Genomic DNA, 20,225 nt, shown 5'->3' on the forward strand with positions numbered 1-20,225 from the left:
TAATAAGCACTGTTCAGTGTCATTACAGCCTATGGTGATGTGAATGCCTCTATTGAAATAGAAGTTCAATTGGCCATGTAAAAAGTATATTGTGAAAAATGTTGAGTTTTCTTTTTGGGGTTTTTTTTGTTTGTTTTGGTTTGTTTTTTTTTTTTAAAATCCTTTATTATACATGTGAGTTTGAATAGAACTGAGCCCAAAACAAGGCAGTCTGGACATTCCGGAACTGTTTGTGAATATGTAGGTGTGCGTATCCTTGTTTTTGTATGTGTATGTATTTTATCTAATCACCTACCAGTATAATACAAAATGATCTGAATTTACTCTGAAGTCCAAGAATATTGCTGAACTCTATGGTACTTTGCATCATCTGTACTACGTTTACCTGGCACTAAGAACATCTTGATTTTCTTATCTTTAAATCCATGGATTTTAAATGCCCATGGGGGCATTTCTGAAATGTGAACAGTTTTAAATATAAGCTGACCTTAAGCTTTCCATTACAATTAAATTAAACAACCTAGATTCGATAATGAAGATAGGTGTCTAGCTCTACTAGTAAATACAGAACACGCGAACAGGATTCATTATTCAAGATGCAAAGCACAAAATCATTACCAGAGACCAGCTGTATCCATGCATCTGAGGAAGTGCTGGTGGCAACCTGTTTAGCTCCTGCTTGTGATAATCCAGATTTTTTTATTTTTTTTTTTTTAAAGCCAAACAGTGGAACTTTTTTGCCCACTAGTGAGAAGCTGGTGCGAGTAGTCCAGCTGAAGTCACGAGGACTCATGCCTACTGTCTTCTGGAAGATCAGTTTGAGAGGTTTCAGACCCAGATTAACCACAGCCTATCCTCTGACCATGAGGCTGTGGGCTAGATGGGATGAGAACCTTCCTGTCCCTTGGTAAAGCTTCCTGTGCAGCAAAGACTGTGGAATTCTGAGGTCACAGCAAGCAGGTGGTTGCTGGTGAGTGGTTAGGACCATCATATGCAATGGGAAATGCCTTTTTTTGTTGGTTTTTTTTTCCCCTCTCTTGCTACCAGAGTGATTCTCAGAACAGAAAATAGTTTTGCTGACCTTTACCAGAACACGTGAATGAGCACTTCAGAAACAAAATGAAAGTGAAAGTGGATTGGGAGAGGGAAAAGAGGGTGTAGACAGAGGGCGATGAAGTGAAAGGCCCAAGCAGGCGAGACTAGCCTCATCTTGTGGCACAGCCATGTGAGTTATCAAGAGCAGTACCTGAGTGTTGAGTTCTATTGAGCAGAACTGGCCGGAGTTCATGCTTTTATAGCTAATCAGTACACCTAATTTCTTCCCTGAGCTCTATGTATTTTCATTATGCATCAGGTTGTTTACTTCTGTACACATTTACCATGTTTATATTCCAAATACTGTATCAAAAGAGGGTTAGATTTTAAATGGCAAAACTATCAGAAGTTTATGAAGTCTCTTACGCCAACAGAGAATCAAAACAAAGTATAGTGAGAAGTACCTACCTTAACGGTATCTTATAATGGTAACAAGTTTTGTGGGCATGTCTGGCTTTAATTTTTCAGTATACCTGACTCTTATTTGTCTGTACCATTAGATTTGTGTAGTAAAGTATATAGTGTGCTTTTGTGGAGTGTTATGTTTTCACTTTTCTCTGCTGGGAGCATACTAAGCATAAAATTGTAATTGGTATAGAAATTTTCTTAAATTCTTCAGTTTTATGTAACACTGTGAATGGTGGTGCAGGCTACTTGACTAGCTCAATCCACAACTGAATCAACATGATAGTTCCTTTCTTTGGCCGTTTCTGTTCCAGCATTATGTTGCTATACAAATTCAGAACAGAACAATTCCTGTTGCGTGTGAAAGATTGAAAATTGGCTAAATCCCAGCCCTTTGACTTTTGCAAATTAGAAGTCATGTACCTATCAATAGAATGTTATTTGAGAAGCCATTGAGATTCCTAGGTCAGCAAACATCTTTGTCGATAATTCCATCTCCTTGTCAAGGTAGGCTACTGAAATCTGACTGGTTAACAGCTTCTGCTCTCGCTGCTTCATGCACAATGGCATCCAGTGACCAGTCTGCAGATACAAGTGTCATGTTTTGAACTGCTTCTCATAGGAGACAAAGACATTAAATCATTTAAGAAATCCAAGGTGAAGGAAAGAGTGTTTTCTTTTTTTGGCATTTGCACTCTTTGGCCATCAAAGATAAACACAACAAGCCAGCAGTACTTTGAGGATTCATGTCACCCTTGACCTTTACTGGGCTTAGTTGAAGCCAGCTGCTGTACAGCTGGGCAATGACTTGCAGTATGTGTAAGGGCACTTACATACTGTCACTGCTGATAGCCACATGCTGAGATACTGACAGCAATGTAGCATTTTTAGTAAAGTAGCCCAAGATTTATACCCCCTTTTGAGTCGTCTTCTGTAGATGTCAAATTGAAATTTAGAACAGGTCTTGCTAACTCTGAAGTTTCACAGAACTCACCTCTACTCTGGATCCTATTACAAAAAGAAGCTTTGGAAACATTGTAGTGCAGATCACTGTTCCAGATGTGTCATGAAGGGGAGGAGTTCTATAGTGTGGATGACAAAATGGCAGAGGAATCAAATACTTGTTTCCGTTCACTGTAGTAGATGGTACTCTATTTTTATGATGGCTGTCTCTAGTATAGGTACAAGAAAGAAGCTGGATTGCAGTGCATACAAAATATTAACAATAAAGGTCATATATTGCTGCATCTCGTAACCACTTTAAGAATTTGTCATATGAGATTTCAAAGTACTTATTGTAAGACTAATTGCATTCTGACTGCAGGGGCATTTTGGTGGTGGATGAGCTCATCTTTAAGTTTGTGTGTCAGTATGTGAAAGCATAATTCAATTAAGAGGAAAACATCATTGATCTCAATGAAAAACACCGTGCAAACAGAACACCACAAAATATGTCAACTGAATGTTGTCAGGGATTAAAATAACTGTTCCTGCATCTCTGATTTATTTTCTTTGTTCAGTGTTTGAATAGAAGCATTCTAGGGAACTAATTCATGACTCTTTCTGCATGAAATGGTTTCCTTGAGGAAAAGACATGTAATACATGTTTTGAAGAACTAACGGTTTACTTTATTGCTGTTAATATCATTAGAAGTTGCAACTTCTGTCAGATATTTTTGAGGAGAAACAATATCCATTTAATGGGTATCCAAACCAAAGCTTTTTTTACTGTTTTGTTTTTGGTTGTTTTTGTAAAAAAAAGAACACAGAGTTGAGATATGTATAATTGCAAAAAGCATGTTCTTGTTACATACACCGTGTATGCCAGAGTTAAAAAGGGAAGGATCTAGCTGTTGTCTGTAATTGAACAGTTTGCGTTGGATCCTCTGCCCTATGATAGCCATTGTTGAGAAACAGTCAATTTTATCATGTTTCAGCAGAGGTGGTTACTTTGATATTACAGCAGTCCTTATGGTTGCCTTGTAGAACTGTTCCAAAGAATATTCAAGACTATGTATTCCCCTGCAGGATACAGAATTACACAGTGGAACTTTGTATTAAATAACGTAGGATGGTCATGCTAAAGACCTTTTCTACATTCCTGCATGGAGACCAGATCCAAAGGTGGCTAGATCACTTCTCAGGAAGTGAAACACCCTGGATTGATGCCTTCCATACCAGAACATAGAACTCTACTTTTAGGCAAGTCTGAAATTTTAAGCAATGAAGGCATGCTTTATCTTTTATAGTCTATTTCTGATGCTGTGCATTTTGCTCTTTCTGCACAATGACACTCTCCAGCACTACTGAAAGGCAACATCAGACTGAAGCTAGCCTGTACCTGCTTCTGTCAGGTAGAAGGTGTTGAACCCCTTCTGGATTGAGGAAAGATTTCAATCCTAAGTTCTCTATGGTTTCCCATAAAAAAAGTGACTGAGGCTGAGCACTACCAATACCTTCTTTGTTAAGGCTGTTTTATAAGTGTTCACAGACATGTTTTCACAAGGTCCTGGTCTGCGTGTGCATGTCAAGTATGTTGTGGGTTTGCATATTGGATTGGGCCCCTCATGTGGCTTGTGTGTTGCTCTACTTAAGTTTTGAAACCTGAAGAGGCTTAAGCAGGAATTAATTTAGCTATGAAAGGCAGATCTTGATGGGCTCAGAAGCATCACCAAGAGCTTATGGAACATTAAGCTTAGAGAGTTGCCTTCAAGGTTAGGCAACTCCTGAATAGAGCGGTTTTGAAATGTGTGCATAAAGTTGTCCCAAGTCTTATTTTAGGAGCTTATATCCTCTGCTAGTTACTTTATATTTTTCATGGAAATCAACAGTCAATATGTTAAATTAAGCCAACTTTATTGAATTTAAATGCCAATGAAAGACTTCTGTCACTAGTAAGCCTGTCTCAGTCTGCTTAATGATAAGGATTAATTTAATCCTTAAATCCTTAATTTTCACCCTCTTCCATGTGTATCCTCTTTGAAGAAATGTTTGTTACACACTTCAATGAACTGAAGTGCAGGAAGAAAACAGTATTAATACATAATTGATAATTGGTTTTAGCTATGACAGTACTTGATGTCATTCATGGATCCTGAGTGTGTGCGTAAAATGTGTTAAGCACTAGGTGATATGGCAGTTTACATTAGATGCTGGAGCTGAAGAATGACTTGTAGTGCCCAAAGATTTCTTTGGGCCTACCCTGTATTTTCTAGTAAAGCCAAACCGCTAAGCTGGATGGGTTTGGACTGCGTTCAGACTGTGAAGCAGCTAGAAAAATGCTTCTAAGGGGTGCCTGAAAATGTGCAGGGAAAATTGCTGAAGCCACATAAGCCAGTAGAGCTTGTTTTTAGGTCATCTGCTTCCCATCATTCTGCAAGGGACAAGGCTGGAGCTCACAGTACTCTGACTGGTAGTTAGCTGGTGGAGTTATCTCTGATGTTGCTTTAAGTATAAAGTATCTTGAGATCAGAAGGTAAATTTGAATTATTGTGCCCTTTATTTCTTTCTCTTTCAGTTTAGCTGCTTTTCTTATGGGGCCCTTTATTAAAAACAGTGGGGGCTTGCTTCCAATTGGTTTCTTCTGCAATGCTGCTCAGGGGGTCTTTGGCTGGGTGTGTGTCTTGATGCTTTTCATAGCCGAAGTGCCTTTATTGGCTTCTGTTGTATAAGTATTTAAACAATGTCAATATGGAAATTGCTCCTTGGCAAAGGATATGCAGAAGGGATTTCAGACTGATGTCCGCCTATTTTGTGTTACGTATTCAGAAAGACCTGCATAGAGCCCACTCTATTTTTAAGAGTAAACAGTCAGTTTACTACTATTCCTGCTTGAGTCTGTCCGATCTTTGTTGACATAAAAAAATTTATTACCACTGTGGCATTTTAAAAATGTTATTTTTGTGGCATATACTCAGTAATATACTTAGTAATTATCACATTTTTAGAATGTATATACACACATTTTGTTTTGGCAAAGGTTTAATTTGCGCATATCTCAACTGAGAAAGTGGGAAACAAAGAGGATGGTGTGCTGGATAAAGTAAGGATACTCTTGAAATGCCTGTTTGCAATTAATCTGTGATAACTCACTCTCCAAGTGAAATTATTCCTCTTATAATGTACTAAGCTGAGTTCAGTGTTTACTTGGAGCTGACCTTAAATCACCTGAATCATTTGATTTGAGACTTCCAGTTGATCTTGAAAGAAAGATTCAGAAAGAATAAGCACTTTCATTTGTAATAATTTACTAGGATCGTATTATTGTTTAATGAAATATTTGTTACACTTACATTTTTAGAATTAAAGGTTGTCTAGAAATGTACAGTAATTGGTACTGACTCAAAAATTGCAGCCTGTGTGTGAGGGAGAGCCAATTTTTTTGTTGAATTTCCAGAACAGAAATCCTAGTACGCTGCTCATAGAACACACATGGTGTTTCTTCACTTTTTAGGCATTAAAAATGATGCTCCAGCCAATTAAACACTTTCATGAACTTGTACACTGTTTGATGTCCAACAGGCAGACCCATAATACTGTAGTAATTACATTATTAACATAGATTATTGATTCATGTTTCTTAGGCAATAAAGACACCTAGAATAGGTGCAATAGAAGCAACTAATGAAACTACAGGATACTTTGGAATTAATGAAGGATCAAGTATTAGTTGAGTGACTTCAGTTTAAATTAATCAAATGTCTACCATGCTTTCTTTAAGAAGCTTTTCAACTTTGAAAAATTAAATTTTGTAGCTTTGTGTCTTGTGCTCCTATTGGTATGAGAAGACCTTAAAAGAAAGTTTCCTGTGTAGGAATCTTTCTCATAAGAATCTGAGCAATTTTTCTGCATGCTAACGTAGAGCACAGTAGTCCAGGGAGTGGGCTGTTAAGCCAAGATGTTGTATCACTGTCTCTGAGTTTATAAAGTTGTTTCTCAGTGTATTTATGTGAAAACATAGTTGGAGCGACTAGAGGTGACATATCATTTGTTTGGCACTAGATATTCTAGTTTATTGTAATTTGTGTAATTGTGTGTCAGAAGAGTAGATAAATGGGCATTTAAAAGGTTTATAGGTAAGTTTTTAGAAGGTTACGTTTCCCGCTTATTTTTATACAGTGGATTTTTTGATGCTACAGTAAATTAAGAAGTTGGATGATTTTCATATGATATCCTATTTCACTAATACAGAATAACCTTGAGCCACAGTAGGGCAATAATTACCAAACTTAAATCAGAGACAAACTTGGCCAAACAGCTGTTTTCAGTTTGTTAGGAGATCCATGTGATTTACTCTCTTGGTCAACTTTCATTACTTTAAGACAAAATTTCACTGGAGATTTTAACCCTGAATTCCCAATCTTGTTTGCTGCCTGCTGTAAAATTGCATGCTTGAACCGTCATGGCCACTCAGTGTGTGGGGGAGCTACTGTTGGGTTTTACATTGATCCCAGTTTTCATGACAAGTGGTTTCAAATACTAAAGGGTGCAGGTAGAATTCAGCCCTAAACATATTTCTAGATGACCTTTCTCTCTTGTGGCAAAGGAGGGGAAATTACCTTGTGTAAGGTCACTGTCTTGCACTTTGGTGGTTTGCCAGCTAAAGTGGTGAATCACATCATTGTGAATATTTGGCACACAGGTTGACACACATTGTCACTGTTTTTATTGTTGATATTTTACAAGGTCAGCACATCTCTGCTGTTTCACCCTGAAGCTTCATATACTTCCCAGGTTTCATTGCTGTGAAATTTGAAACTTAATGCCAGCCCTTATCTAGCAGTTAAGTCAATTGGACTTAACCATATCTGTATCCAACCACTGTCTTTGTTGTGTTTTACAGGGCTACCATAACACCGATGTGATGTATTGATAATACAGTGATTGTCAGAAACTGTCATAATGGCATTATGCGTTACTGAAAGGAGAATCCAGACATAATTTTGGGGTTTTTTTCCTGTTTTGCACAAGTTTTCTTACTGTCTAATATTGCTGATTCTCTGGCTTTTCTGTGTGTTACACTATATGAATGTTTTAGCAAATTTTGAAAAATGGCTGAATTTGTGATTGAAAGTTAAACAGCTGGCAAAATCAAGAAGTTTCTGATAAGTTTATTTACAGCATCAGTTCTGTTATTGCAGTCTGTTTTCTTTCATGGTAGTCTAAAAAGCGGACGTGAGAAAAGGAAACTGTTAAATGTATCTCACATCTTTGGAACTAGTTTAAAACTTTCTTTCATATAAAATTGTTGATATTTTTTTTACAGCTTCACTAATAGCATTTCCTGCCCTGGTTATGTTTTTCCATTTAGAAAAGATAGTGCTATGCCTTATTACTTGTGTTCCTCATAGAGCACACTCAGCAATTCTGTACTCTGTCTGTTACTGTCCTGCTTCAGAAAAGTCAACATGTCTGAAAAAATGGGGGCTACAAATGTTGCACTGCTTGTGGTGGCTGCTTATCTGTGCAGTTGTGACACAGAAAAATAATACTACAGTTTTTTGCATGGCCTTTTTGTCTTCAGAACACTTTGCAATAATTAACTACATGTTATCCTGTTCTTAGAAAGTAGAATTTTAGTCTCAGCTCATACACATCATATGCAAATATTAGTTTGGGAGCTCAAAGTTATCAAGGTAGCTACATCATAACTTTAAGCAGTGGAGTTTAGTTGTATAGGAAATATGAATGTGTTCCAGTTGTATAACAAGCAATTCACCCCATCTCCAGTGGCACTGAGTGTAGCTGGGTTTTAACTTGATAGACAAAGCACCACTTTGTTGTCCCAATGAAGGGAGAAAGTTTGGAGCAAAATGAAGTCCAGAAAGGCGGGCAGGTAGCTGATCTCGGTGAAGAGAGATTTTACAATGTAGTTGTCTTGGAGCCAGGGTTTCACCAAGGAGGTATTCACTTCCATCACATTGACTGGTTTTCAGGCTCTGGGTGGTTCTGTGTCTTGTTTTCTTAAAGCTGTTGCTTATATTGTGCCATGCTTATCCTGTGTATTTCACAAAAGGCTGAAAGGCTTGCTCTAAAAATATCATAAATGGGTGTGCTAGGAGATCTCTTTTGCTTTTGAGGAAGGTTAATGTCCTCCAAAGCCAGGAAAAATTTCTTTCTGAAGGATTAAGTTTCTAGGAAAGAATCTTTATAGCGTACTTATCCTTTTAGTAAGGCATTTGTGGAAAGTCTTCATCCTATGTTAGTACTGTTGTGTGTTATTGATGCTATTGCTCAAAGGTTACACATGAATACTCAAAAGAGAAATTAACCGTGTAGTTAAAAATTCGCAGCATCCAGTGTCACTGTTGTGATAAATCCATGTTGAATATCAAATTACAGGAACAACATATATAGACTGAAGTTGTGCAATGTATTTATGAATATCCTGACAATGCTAAGACATTTTCCTATTAGTTTGTTGTTATGAAGACCAGTTCTTTCAAACATCACTCAAGCAAATTGTACATGTTGATGTTTAAGCAAAATGGAAATAAAGACAAGCTACTGAAAATGGGTCTCTCTTATCTTTATTTATGCATTCAACCTAGATAAAAATGGTCTTTTCACTAGAATCAAAGGAAGTGGCCGTTGAGCCATCAGCTCTGAAAACCCATCATCCCTCTGAGTGTAAAATAGCTCTCAGTAGGAAAAGCCTTGAGCTGGTTAGTGAAGAGAGCAGCCGTCTTCTGACTCTGGAACTCTTTGTGCATACATACAGACAGGATGATGTGAAATAGGGACTCCTACTTCTTTCTACTGCTTTTGTGCAATTGTCCTATAGGCAAGGTTGGGAGGTTTTTTGAGTGCTTTTATTTTTCTAATTACATGATGAACTGCAGAAAATAGCCATGGTTTTGATCCAAACCCCTAACTCTAACTCCTTACCTCTTTTTAAGTACATTAGGTGGAATGATAGTGTGATCTTCCCCTAGTGGTTATTCTTAGGCTCCCCTGAAGCCTAAGACTATTGCATATCCCCCAGCTAACTTCTGCATGCCAAGAGGAAGCCTAAACTCGGGGTTTTTTTCTCTTGTGCTGTGAAGTCCCCTTCCATGCTTTCTGCCTGCAGTTCATCACTTTGCAGTTGCCTCAGCCAGGATCTGAGTGTTCGTTCTTTGCTTTCTTAGTTTCCCGTATGTGATCTTTCATAGTGCAAACAACACCCAAAACAAACAAACAAAAAATCTTGTCCTGTTTCTACTTAGCCAAGATACCTGTGTTTTAGAGTTTCTGTTTTTGCCTAGAGCTAGGAAGGAAGAAAGCCAGTACACTTCAGAACCCAGAGGGGCTACAGAGGAAATTTTCAAGAAAATGGACTTTGCTTTTGGTGGGTTTTGTTTGTTTGTTTTTTCAGGAAAGCTCATAAAACATTTGATCTGATGCTAGAAGACTCACAGAAATGTCCTTTTCAGAGAGATGTGCACACACTCCACTAAGGTTAGAGAATAAAGAATTGTTCAAAATTTCATTGACAATACCTATAGTAAGAAATGGTTACACATTATTTCTGTACTTTTCCACTTATAGAGAAGTTATATTGCATCCTTTCATCACTGGCAGAGAAACCTATACATCTTTAGTCAATATACTGCAGAATCTCACTTCATCAGTGAGGCAGGTGCAGACTTTATCAGTTGCTCACCTTGCTTAAGGTAATGGATTAAACAAATGCTTTCTGGAGTGTAAAAAAATAAAAACAACAAAAAAAATTCAAAGTGGAAAAGTTGGAGAGTGAGCTGCTTTGTGGGAGCATCCACAGTGGTGAATGAGTGTTCTCTTGGCCCTGAGACATACAGTAGAAAAGAAGGCAAACATTTCTGTTGTCACAGCTGAGCCCACTGATAGTGAGCTGTTTGGTTAGGAGAGATGTAATTTGTCTTTGTTTCTTAGTGACAACTCCATGCCAGAGCTACTCTATGATCCTCAGGAGCTATGTAATGTTGTGTTCAAGTGATGTATTTGCTGAGTTAAGCATGGCTAAGTTTGTCTCTGTAGCAGTGACACTTACATTCTGTGAAAATTACAGGCTAAGGTTAACACTATCCTAAAAACTAAACTTAGGAGGCATTTGAGGGTGGGTGGAAAGGAAGAACAGAAAACACCAGTGTATCCTTATTTGAACTGCTTAATGATGCCCATGTAAAGATGGAAGTTTCTGGGGACATTATTAAATAGTTAGTGAATATACAGGAAAATTACAAATTGAGTCCATGCACTAGTTTCCACATTCTATGAAAAGGAACTGAACTATGACTCAGAGCAGATCCATTTCAGTGAAGGAGCTCTGTTCTTCTGAACAGTAAATGCTGAGAAATACTTACTGAACTTCTACTTGACTGGTATGAAATGTCAGTCATTGGCATTGCAAAACTTTGCATTTTTGGCTTTTATGAATATGTGCACATTTCTTGTGAGGCTGTAGACGTATAGAAGGTGACAGCACTTTAAAACCCCTTCTGTGACTATGATAAGAAAAGACCTGCAAAAGTATTTTGAAAATCATTTGATGTTGCACTGCAGTCTTTGAAGCAAGAATAAGGCAACTGGTGAAAGTTTCCGTGTCACACATTTGATGGTAAATGATGGACTGCACCACAGAATGTTGGTTTGATGTGAATTCTGCAAAATGAAATAAGTTTCATAGTGCATGTTTTGCCACTTTTGAGGAACAGGTTTCTGTATGCCTTATGTAGTAATGGATTCTTAGTACTTTTGGTACAATTCAGTCACCTATTGGTCAAGTCTGATGTGGGATCTTGTAGTTGCTGTTGTTTGATGTCTACATATATATACACTTTGGGTACTTAAAGTTTTCCTGTTCATTCAGTCCTGCTTTTTTAGAGTTTTCCCTTTGATGCTGTTCATTCCACCTTTCCTGTCTGACATAGATTTAATTGTATAATTTTACTTTTACTGTTGCATAATATAAAGCTTGCAAAACCAATAATAATCAGCTAAGTGCTCTCCCGTGTGTTGCTTAAAGCTTGAATACATAAAAATACACTTCACCAAAGAGACTGTGAACCAATCAATCCCCCTGTTCATTTGACAAGAATGCCTGCACTCAATTTACTTTATGACCATGGAGCCTCTTGCATGCAAAAAATGGCAGGGGAGGGAAGGCCACAACAGGAGAATAAAGAAAGATGGCTGATAGGGAGGGAGGAGAATTAAACTTCATATGAATGATGTTCTAATGATGATTGCTGATCCCTTTACTTCAGTGTGCCTCATGCCTTATGAAGCAAATAATGGTATTCAAAGAAGTCTCGGGCTTAAGAGTCAATTATATCAAATCCTAAGTAATAGCACTTGGAATGAATAAAAGATACTCAAAAGGCAGTATGAGAAATGTTTAGATTCCACTGGCTAAAAACCATGATAAAGTTATTAGGGATCCCCGTTAATTCCCATCTGGAAAGAGTCTGCAATGAAAAAGCAAAACCATTGAACAAAATGTGAAAAGTTAACGATATCATAGGTAATTTGAATAGCACAAATTTTTTTTTTTAAAAAAGCTCTTTTCTAAACAGTAAATGAGAGTCTCATTAACAAAATATATGGCTATATTTCAGAAAATTCTGATACCTACTACAGAATTACAGGCTGCGGGGGGGGCGGGGAACCAACAGACAAACCCACAATTCTTTGTAATTTACATGTCAGTGGTACTTTAGGTACTCAGGTACTTCCAGGTACTTTATGAAAAGTATAAAATGAAATTGTCCTTATTCAGCAGTGTATTGGGTTTGTGTAGCAAGACTTTGGTAGTGGGGGGAATACAGGGGTGGCTTCTGTGAGAAGGTGGTAGAAGCTTCCCCTGTGTCCCATGGAGCCAATGCCAGCTGGCTCCAAGACAGACCCACCACTGGGCAAGGCTGCGCCTATCAGCAACAGTGGTAGTGCCTCTGTGATAACATATTTAAGAGGAGAAAAAAGTTGCTGTGCAAAAAAAAAAAAAACCAAACTGCAGCCAGACAGGAGTGAGAACATGTGAGAGAAACAGCCCTGCAGAGACACCAAGGTCAGTGAAGAAGGAGGGGGAGGAGGTGCTCCAGCCACTGGAGCAGAGATTCCCCTGCAGCCCGTGGGGAAGACCATGGTGAGGCAGGCTGTCCCCCTGCAGCCCATGGAGGTCCACGGTGGAGCAGATATCCACCTGCAGCCCAGGGAGGACCCCACACCAGAGCAGGTGAATGTGCCCGAATGAGGCTGTGACCCCATGGTAAGCCCACGCTGAAGCAGGCTCCTGGCAGGACCCGCGGATCTGTGGAGAGAGGAGCCCACGCTGGAGCAGGTTTTCTGGCAGGACTTGTGACCCCGCGGGGGACCCACGCTGGAGCAGTGTGCTCCTGAAGGACTTCACCCTGTGGAAGGGACCCACACTGGAGCAGTTCATGAAGAACTGTAGCCCGTGGGAAGGATCCATGTTGGAGAAGTTTGTGGAGGACTGTCTCCCGTGGGAGGGACCCCATGTATCTTGATCCATGAGCCTTTCATTCTATTTCCTCTCCCCTGTCCAGTTGAGGAGGGAAGTGATGGAGCAGCTTTGGTGGGCACCTGGCATCCAGCCAGGATCAACTCACCACAAGCACCAATGTCCAAAAATACTTAACTGTTCAGGAAGGCTTTAAAAAAATCCCAGAATGATGTTAAAGTGAAATTAGTGATGTGTTTGTTTCTTCCACTTTAAATAGTTCTGTCTACTCAAGAATGCAAAAGTCTCTATTTTTTCCCCACTTCAGTATGGTAAAAGTGTGTTTAGGTTGAATGTTGGAAGAGTAAACTTGCTGCTAACAGTTGGAGGATATGTGAGGGTGAAGCTTTTCTTATATGTGAAAATTTTGCACACTAACCAAGAGAGAAGCAAAACAATAGCTTTTTATAGATTTAGTATACTATTTTTAGAAGCTTTAACAGAAGAAGTGGATAAGCTTTCTGGTTGGTAGAAGAATTCCAGTTAACAGAGCGTGGTCCCTATAAAGAAGTTAAAGACTTCTAGTCAGTAGTTAGCTTTGATTTAAAAACCTTGTCACAGAGCTGTCTCTGAGAATGGGAAATTTCCGTGATTTCATTCTGTATGATTGTCACTACTAAACTTAGAATGCTTATATGCATGGCTTTAATTTATCATTTTAATGAGAACTTTTATGCAGGAAACTTTGCCTAGATGACTATGTGTCATAGAATACAATGAAAATATGAGAAAAAGTCATCATTTTTACTCAGGTGCGAGTGAATGTTGGGGAAACTTGCAGTCACATTCTTTTTTCCATCTTCATGTTAAACACAGTACAGCTATAATTGTCTTCAAGATAAAAGAAGGTAGTTTTCAGGGAGTATGATTTCTTCCTGAAACATACATAACTCATTGTGGTGCCATTTCAATAAGATCTGCTAGGCAAGTATTGTTATGAGTTGCTTTTAGTAAGTCAAAGCTCTTTTCTTCCAGGACTCCTACTGCTTTAAGAATCACTTTCTTTTTCTCTGTAGTACTCAATTAGAATTTCTTTTTGTAGGCCAGCAGTTTTCTCAAATTTCCTCACAAATAATCAGCAAATGTAATAGATTATGGATTTTAACTGAATAAAATGGCAATGGCAATTCCAGTTGATTTCTTGTACAAAGTACATTAATCATTGGTCACAAGTTGAAACAATATATTTATATACATGTGTAAAAGTCCATGTACATATGTAGTATGCAATGTAGATAGAATAGCCACTAAAGAAATAGATGACCTCAAGAAACGTCTGAGTTAACAATTGTGTATCTTTAAATTGGAAATCTAATTATTTGCCTTAGATTTGCACTGCTTGGGAACTTAATGCAAGACTATGTTAAATAAACTTATTATTTCCGTTTTTCATTTAACCTGTGGGTTATGGTATGACCAATCTGTTTTATATCCTCAATCAACAGATGATTGTATTTGGTAATAATTTATCAAGAATAAAAATCTGTTTTTGAAACTAATCACCTTATGTTAGGTCTGCCCTTTTTCAAAACCACCATCTGATATTCATTTTGTCTGCAAGACAAACATACTGATGAAAATGCATCTACCACAGGATATAGTGAGTGGAATGAAGCAGTTCTACTCTTTGTATATATTTAGAATATTTTGTTTTCTCAACAGATGGACCAAATTTTAGTATTAAAGAAAAAAATCAATTTTACATAGTACATAAACAATTTTGAACAAGGACATTCTGCATTTCTGATTAGTTTGTAGGAAAACATCCCATGGAATTTGAGGGTCAACTTGGGCCATATCAGAGAGAAGATATTTAAAAGGTTACTTTAACTGCTTTCTGTGTTTGGCATGAGAAAGCTATGTTTGGAAGTCAGAGTTCTGAGCAAGCCTTTGAATTTGGCCCACTGAGTTTAAATGCTGGAGTTTTCTTTTGGATGTTCTTCACGTTCTCAGAAGTGGCTGTTCTTTGAAAAGAGATTGAAAGCACAGATGTGTTCATGCACTAAATGACTTCTGTACCATGAAGCCCCTTCCTGCTTAGACTTCTGGCCATTGCCTAACCTGATGTGTTCTTCTTTTAGGCTGTCAGCTGAGTCTTGCAATTATTTCTTGGATCTTTCCTGATCAAAGCTTCCCATAATACTAAAATATAGGCTTGATCAGGCCAGCATGCAAGCCACATGCATGAAGTATATGGAATATGGGGCACTTTCACTATTATACTCTGTATACAGTAGTTCTTTGACATAAACTTTTGTCCCAGGAGGTCTGAACTGAGAACACCAAGTGCATTTTAATTTGCAGTGCCAGCTAGATTTAGACTTTTTGACCCTACTGAAATTCTACTCAGATTTTTATAGTACAACAAACTTATTAAATTTTGAAGTAAATCTCAAAAGAGGCAATAAACCATTACAAAGTCATGAAATTATTTTATTATTTTTAATTTTTAAGAACTGCACGTACTGCAGCTGGACTTCTTCCAGTGTTCATTCTTCCCCAACTGCTTTATTAAAACAAATCCAAACAGTTTCCCAAGGAAGTTATAAATTGTTATCAAAATTAGGAAATTAGGAATTCTATGGTGTCAAGTTTGTATGATAGACTATTTTTTATACTATCTTTTAGCAGTGAGTTATTCAGTGCTGTGATTTGAGATCACTACAATAACCAGTATTTACAATTCCAAGTAATGTATTCTGGAGTTGATATTTTAACTACAGATGAACTGTTCTTATTCTACATATTCATTTTATTTTTCTTGGGGGATTTGGGGTGGTGGTGGTTGTTGTTGTTTTGAGGGGGGGGGTTGTTGTGTTTTTTGGGGTTTTTTTTTTGGTTTGGTTGTGTTTTTTGGGGTTTTTTTTTTTTTTTTTTTACAGATTTCAACCAGGGGGCTTTCAGATCCCCTATAACTCTCCCCCTTCCTCCACCCTAATTTTGCTAGTGTGTTGGCCACCATGACAACAGGGATTTTGTCTGACAAAAAGTTAAAAAGCTTTGGAAAACAAAGAGGCTAAAAAATGAAATACAGCTGTTTGCACGCAAATATAAACCAGAAGGCCTCAAATCCTTTCTACTGATTGGCTGGATTACTTGAAATGTGGCTCATTGTTTCATAATAATCAGCAGTTATTTTTCCCTATTAAAATGTACACTGGCAAAATATTGGAAACAGCTTTCCCAATCCATTTCTATAAGGAACTGGGAATATAAAACATCCCTATAACTTTTACTGCTTATATGTTAAGGGACCCACCAAAACAAAACTGCATAGGTTCAAAATCCATTTTATATACACATGCATATTAAAAATGGGTTTATATACTATTTTTCAATACTGAGGAATACAAAGGTCTTTTACAAAGTAGCATTTTTGGTTACTGGTAGTGCAGTGAGTAGGCAAATGCGGCATCTGCCATAAGTTCAACTGTAGCTCTCACACATCTTTAGATGTATTTAGATCCTACTTTATTGAGAGAGGAAATGTTGGCCAGGTTTCTGGAGTTATACCCAAGCTTTAAAGAAGAATGATGGGAGATCAATTTCCAGTTGGACACCAACCAAAGATAGGCAGAGATTTACAGCTCCTTCATATATCACATCACAGCAGGCTGAAGTCTGGCATTGAAGTCTTCATGGCCAGTATGGTTTTAATTTTTTTTTAACTGTGTAATAGTAGTTCACCTATACTTAATCATAATGAAATAAAATACTTAAGGTGTTGTTTTCCTGTTAATTTAAAATAATATTACTGTAGTATCAGGGTATCCAGAGAAATGGAATAAGGCTACAGCATAAAAAAATAAAGAACAATAACAAGCAAAGGGAAGGCACACAAATTCTGACCTGCCCTGTAGCCAGCAAGGTGTGAATCTGCATCTGCCTGCTCCCTAGCCAAGAAGGAAGATACGTAGTTTGTAGTTAAATATTCAGGTCCCTTGGGTATGGGTGCAGGCAAGGAAGCACTGAGCTCCTGCAGTTCTTATTTCTTGGTTGTCCTCCAGACTGGAAAGCAGTGGAAGATTGACAGCTTGAGCAGTAGTGTCTTTATCAGTATAAGTGAATTGTTTTTTCTTCTCTAATTATAGATTTGGGGGTTTTTTGTAGTTTTTTTGAGAATACACTTTATCTTTGAGTTGAAAAGTTAGTTAATACTAACTTTTCCAAATTCCAATGTTCTTCTATTTTTTCCTTTTTTTAAAGCAGCACAGAAGTCTTTCATTTCTGTAAGTGTGTTCCTACTCAGATGAGAATTAAAGGACTGAGATGATAATTCTGAGAAAGAAGTAATTATTTAGATTTCTTTCAAAATTTAAGTACTTGATAGTGTGGAGAAGTCCAGCTCTTCAGCTTGTCAGGAGCATGGCAAGAGCTGACTGATGACTGAACTGTTAAACTAGATCATTGTCTGATACTCATGAGCATAAGAGTCACTTAGTACTTAAGGACTTGAAAAATTATCTTCATTGTAATGTAGTCTAATGGTCTACCTCCTTCTAGAAGAATTAACAATTAAAATCCTAGTAACAGCTCTTTAATGATACTTCTGTTGTACATTGATGCAGTGAGTTTTTATGGTGAACAATGGATTAGTAGGTTAAACCAAGCACTTTAAAGATGGGTAATATGCCATGTATTTTGCTATATTTTATCTTCTAAATGTTCTCAAAGAATCATGAGCAAATAAATATTTGATTTCCTTATGTGCCTTTCTATACATATAGGATAGTAATAAATGGAGAGGTGTGCATGTCTGCTGGAGAAAGTCCCATCAGCTATGCTGTCATTGAAATATGCTAGGGGATCTTTTAACAGAGCGGAGAAGACAGAAGCAGGGGACAAACAGACCTTTTGAAACCTGCCCTCACCACTTTTTGCTTTCAGTGTAATATCTTGTGGGGGTGGTTCCTGTTTCTCTCCTGCTTCTTTCCTTGAGACCTGGTGAAGAGAAATGGGACGTTGAGAGAAGGCAAGGAAAAAAATTAAAAACTGTGATTACTCTCAAAGTTTTTCTGCTGACTCTGAAAGAAAAAATTCTGATTGAGAAAATGTTCTGCATAAAGGTCACAGTTTTCTTGCTGTTGCATATCAGTTCTTCAATATGCTTCAATTCCGAAGAAGTTTCTCAAATGAATGTTTACTTCAAACCCATCATATTAAAATAGAGTTCTCATATTTTCTAGATTTTTATTTTGGAGGTTACGTTTGTAATTAATCCTTAGTATTGTGCTGTGATAACAGCATTAAAATTAATGTAAGTGCATGTGTATACGTGCGTGCCTACATTAACAAGTATTTGTATCTATAAATACAAATGTGGATGTCATTCATTTTCCAAACCATTTTTTTGAGAAACAGGAATTTCTTTTGTATTTGTCTGCATTATAGCACTGAATTTCTAATTACATGCTACTTTGAAGTCCCTCAGATGAATCCTTAATTGCCTGTCAAGAGTATTGATGCTTTTCCTTTTCAATATCCCTCTACCTATCCTTTTTTTTTAGCAATGACTATAGACTAAAAATTGTGAAGTCTCTTAACAGGCAGTTTGGCTTCATACTAACTATATTTTTGTTTGTTTAAGAATAGCATATGCATACCCACTTTGTAGATGCTAACTAGATTGCAGATGGTATGTTTCTTATTCTTAAAGAGGTAACAATTAATTTTGATGAACAAGAAAAAATTAGGTGGAAAAATAGCCATTGTTTCTCCTTGCCTTCCAAGTTTCTTACAGTGAGAGCAAAGTCCTGAGAAATTTTATATCTAAATTTATTTTGCTTTAGTCATACTTTTTGGGGGATGAATGTTGCTAGAGCAGCAGACCTGTATTCACTTCTAGTTCTCACAAGAAGTAAAAATATATATTAAAAAAAGAATATGCATGTGATACCTTTGTATATATGTATGCATGATTCTTGTTAATGAAGTACTGACTTCATATGCGCTCTGTTTTAAAAAACAGAAAATAAAACCAAAACATCACCAATGAATGTTTTGGGTGGTTATGTTTGCTTTAGCTCCACTGCTTTTTTTCTGGCTCTCTTAAGAGATTCATACAACCTTATATTCAGTGGCCAATTTCACATTTTGAAGTTTTCACACATGGTTCGAGTTTCTGGAGGTCTTCTTAATTTAGCCATGTATAAATTCAGTGTCTAGTCTAAGCTAGTTATCTAAGCTTCCTGTATTAATAAAGTGCACACTGAGAGGCATCTTGTCCAAAACTGTCCTAAGATTGGTATCTAAAGTAGGGACAAATGTTCTCTCATGGAGCTTTTATCTATCCTGGTTGAGTGGGAAATTGTTTCCTTAGACTAGATGCCTGACTTTTTGCCTAAGGTGGTAGATGAGATAAATTCCACCCCATGTAATAAATAACATAGTTTTAAGGCTTCCTCGGTGGAAGTGGATAAACTCAAACACAAAAAGGGATCCTACAGAGGGTGGAAGCAAGGGCAGGTAGCCTGGAAGGAATACAGAGAAATTGTCCAAGCAGCCAGAGATCAGGTTAGGAAAGCTAAAGCCCTGATAGAATTAAATCTGGCCAGGGATGTCAAGGGTAACAAGAAAAGCTTCTATAGGTATGTCAGTGATAAAAGGAGGACTAGGGAAAATGTGGGCCCTCTCTGGAAGGAAACGGGAGACTTGGTTACCCAGCATATGGAGAAGGCTGAGGTACTCGATGACATTTTTGCCTTAGTCTCCACTGGCAAGTGCTCGAGCCACACCGCCCAAGATGCAGAAAGCAAAGGCAGGGACTGGGAGAATGAAGAACCACCCACTGTAGAAGATCAGGTTTGAGACCATCTAAGGAACCTGAAGGCGCACAAGTCCATGGGACCTGATGAGATGCATCCATGGGTCCTGAGGGAACTGGCAGATGAAGTTGCTAAGCTACTATCCATCATATTTGAGAAGTCATGGCAGTCCAGGGAAGTTCCCACTGACTGGAAAAGGGGAAACATAACCCCCATTTTTAAAAAGGGAAAAAAAGGAAGACCTGGGGAACTACAGGCCAGACAGTCTCACCTCTGTGTCACCAGGATCATGGAGCGGATCCTCCTGGAAACTATGCTAAGGCACATGGAAAATAAGGAGGCAATTGGTTACAGCCAACATTCCTTCACTAAGGGCAAATCATGCCTGGTGGCCTTTTACGATGGGATTACAGCATTGGTGGATGAGGGAAGAGCAACTGACATCATCTACCTGGACTTGTGCAAAGCAGTTGACACTGTCC

At 37.8% G+C, this 20,225-nt stretch overlaps 1 protein-coding gene and 1 long non-coding RNA gene across 6 annotated transcripts in view; both read left to right on the plus strand.

Annotated features, from left to right (window-relative positions):
• The window catches only part of SLC25A21 (solute carrier family 25 member 21), a 277,428-nt gene that overhangs the window by 53,195 nt on the left and 204,008 nt on the right, over positions 1 to 20,225 (plus strand). The window lies entirely within an intron of this gene.
• LOC115349286 lies at positions 197 to 12,359 on the plus strand. Its single transcript, XR_003926045.2, has 3 exons — positions 197 to 209; positions 1,239 to 1,242; positions 12,239 to 12,359. It is a non-coding gene; the product is annotated as an uncharacterized LOC115349286 (long non-coding RNA).

The sequence above is a fragment of the Aquila chrysaetos genome, chromosome 2 (genome assembly GCF_900496995.4).
Source record: "Aquila chrysaetos chrysaetos chromosome 2, bAquChr1.4, whole genome shotgun sequence".
NCBI classification, from domain to species: domain Eukaryota; kingdom Metazoa; phylum Chordata; class Aves; order Accipitriformes; family Accipitridae; genus Aquila; species Aquila chrysaetos.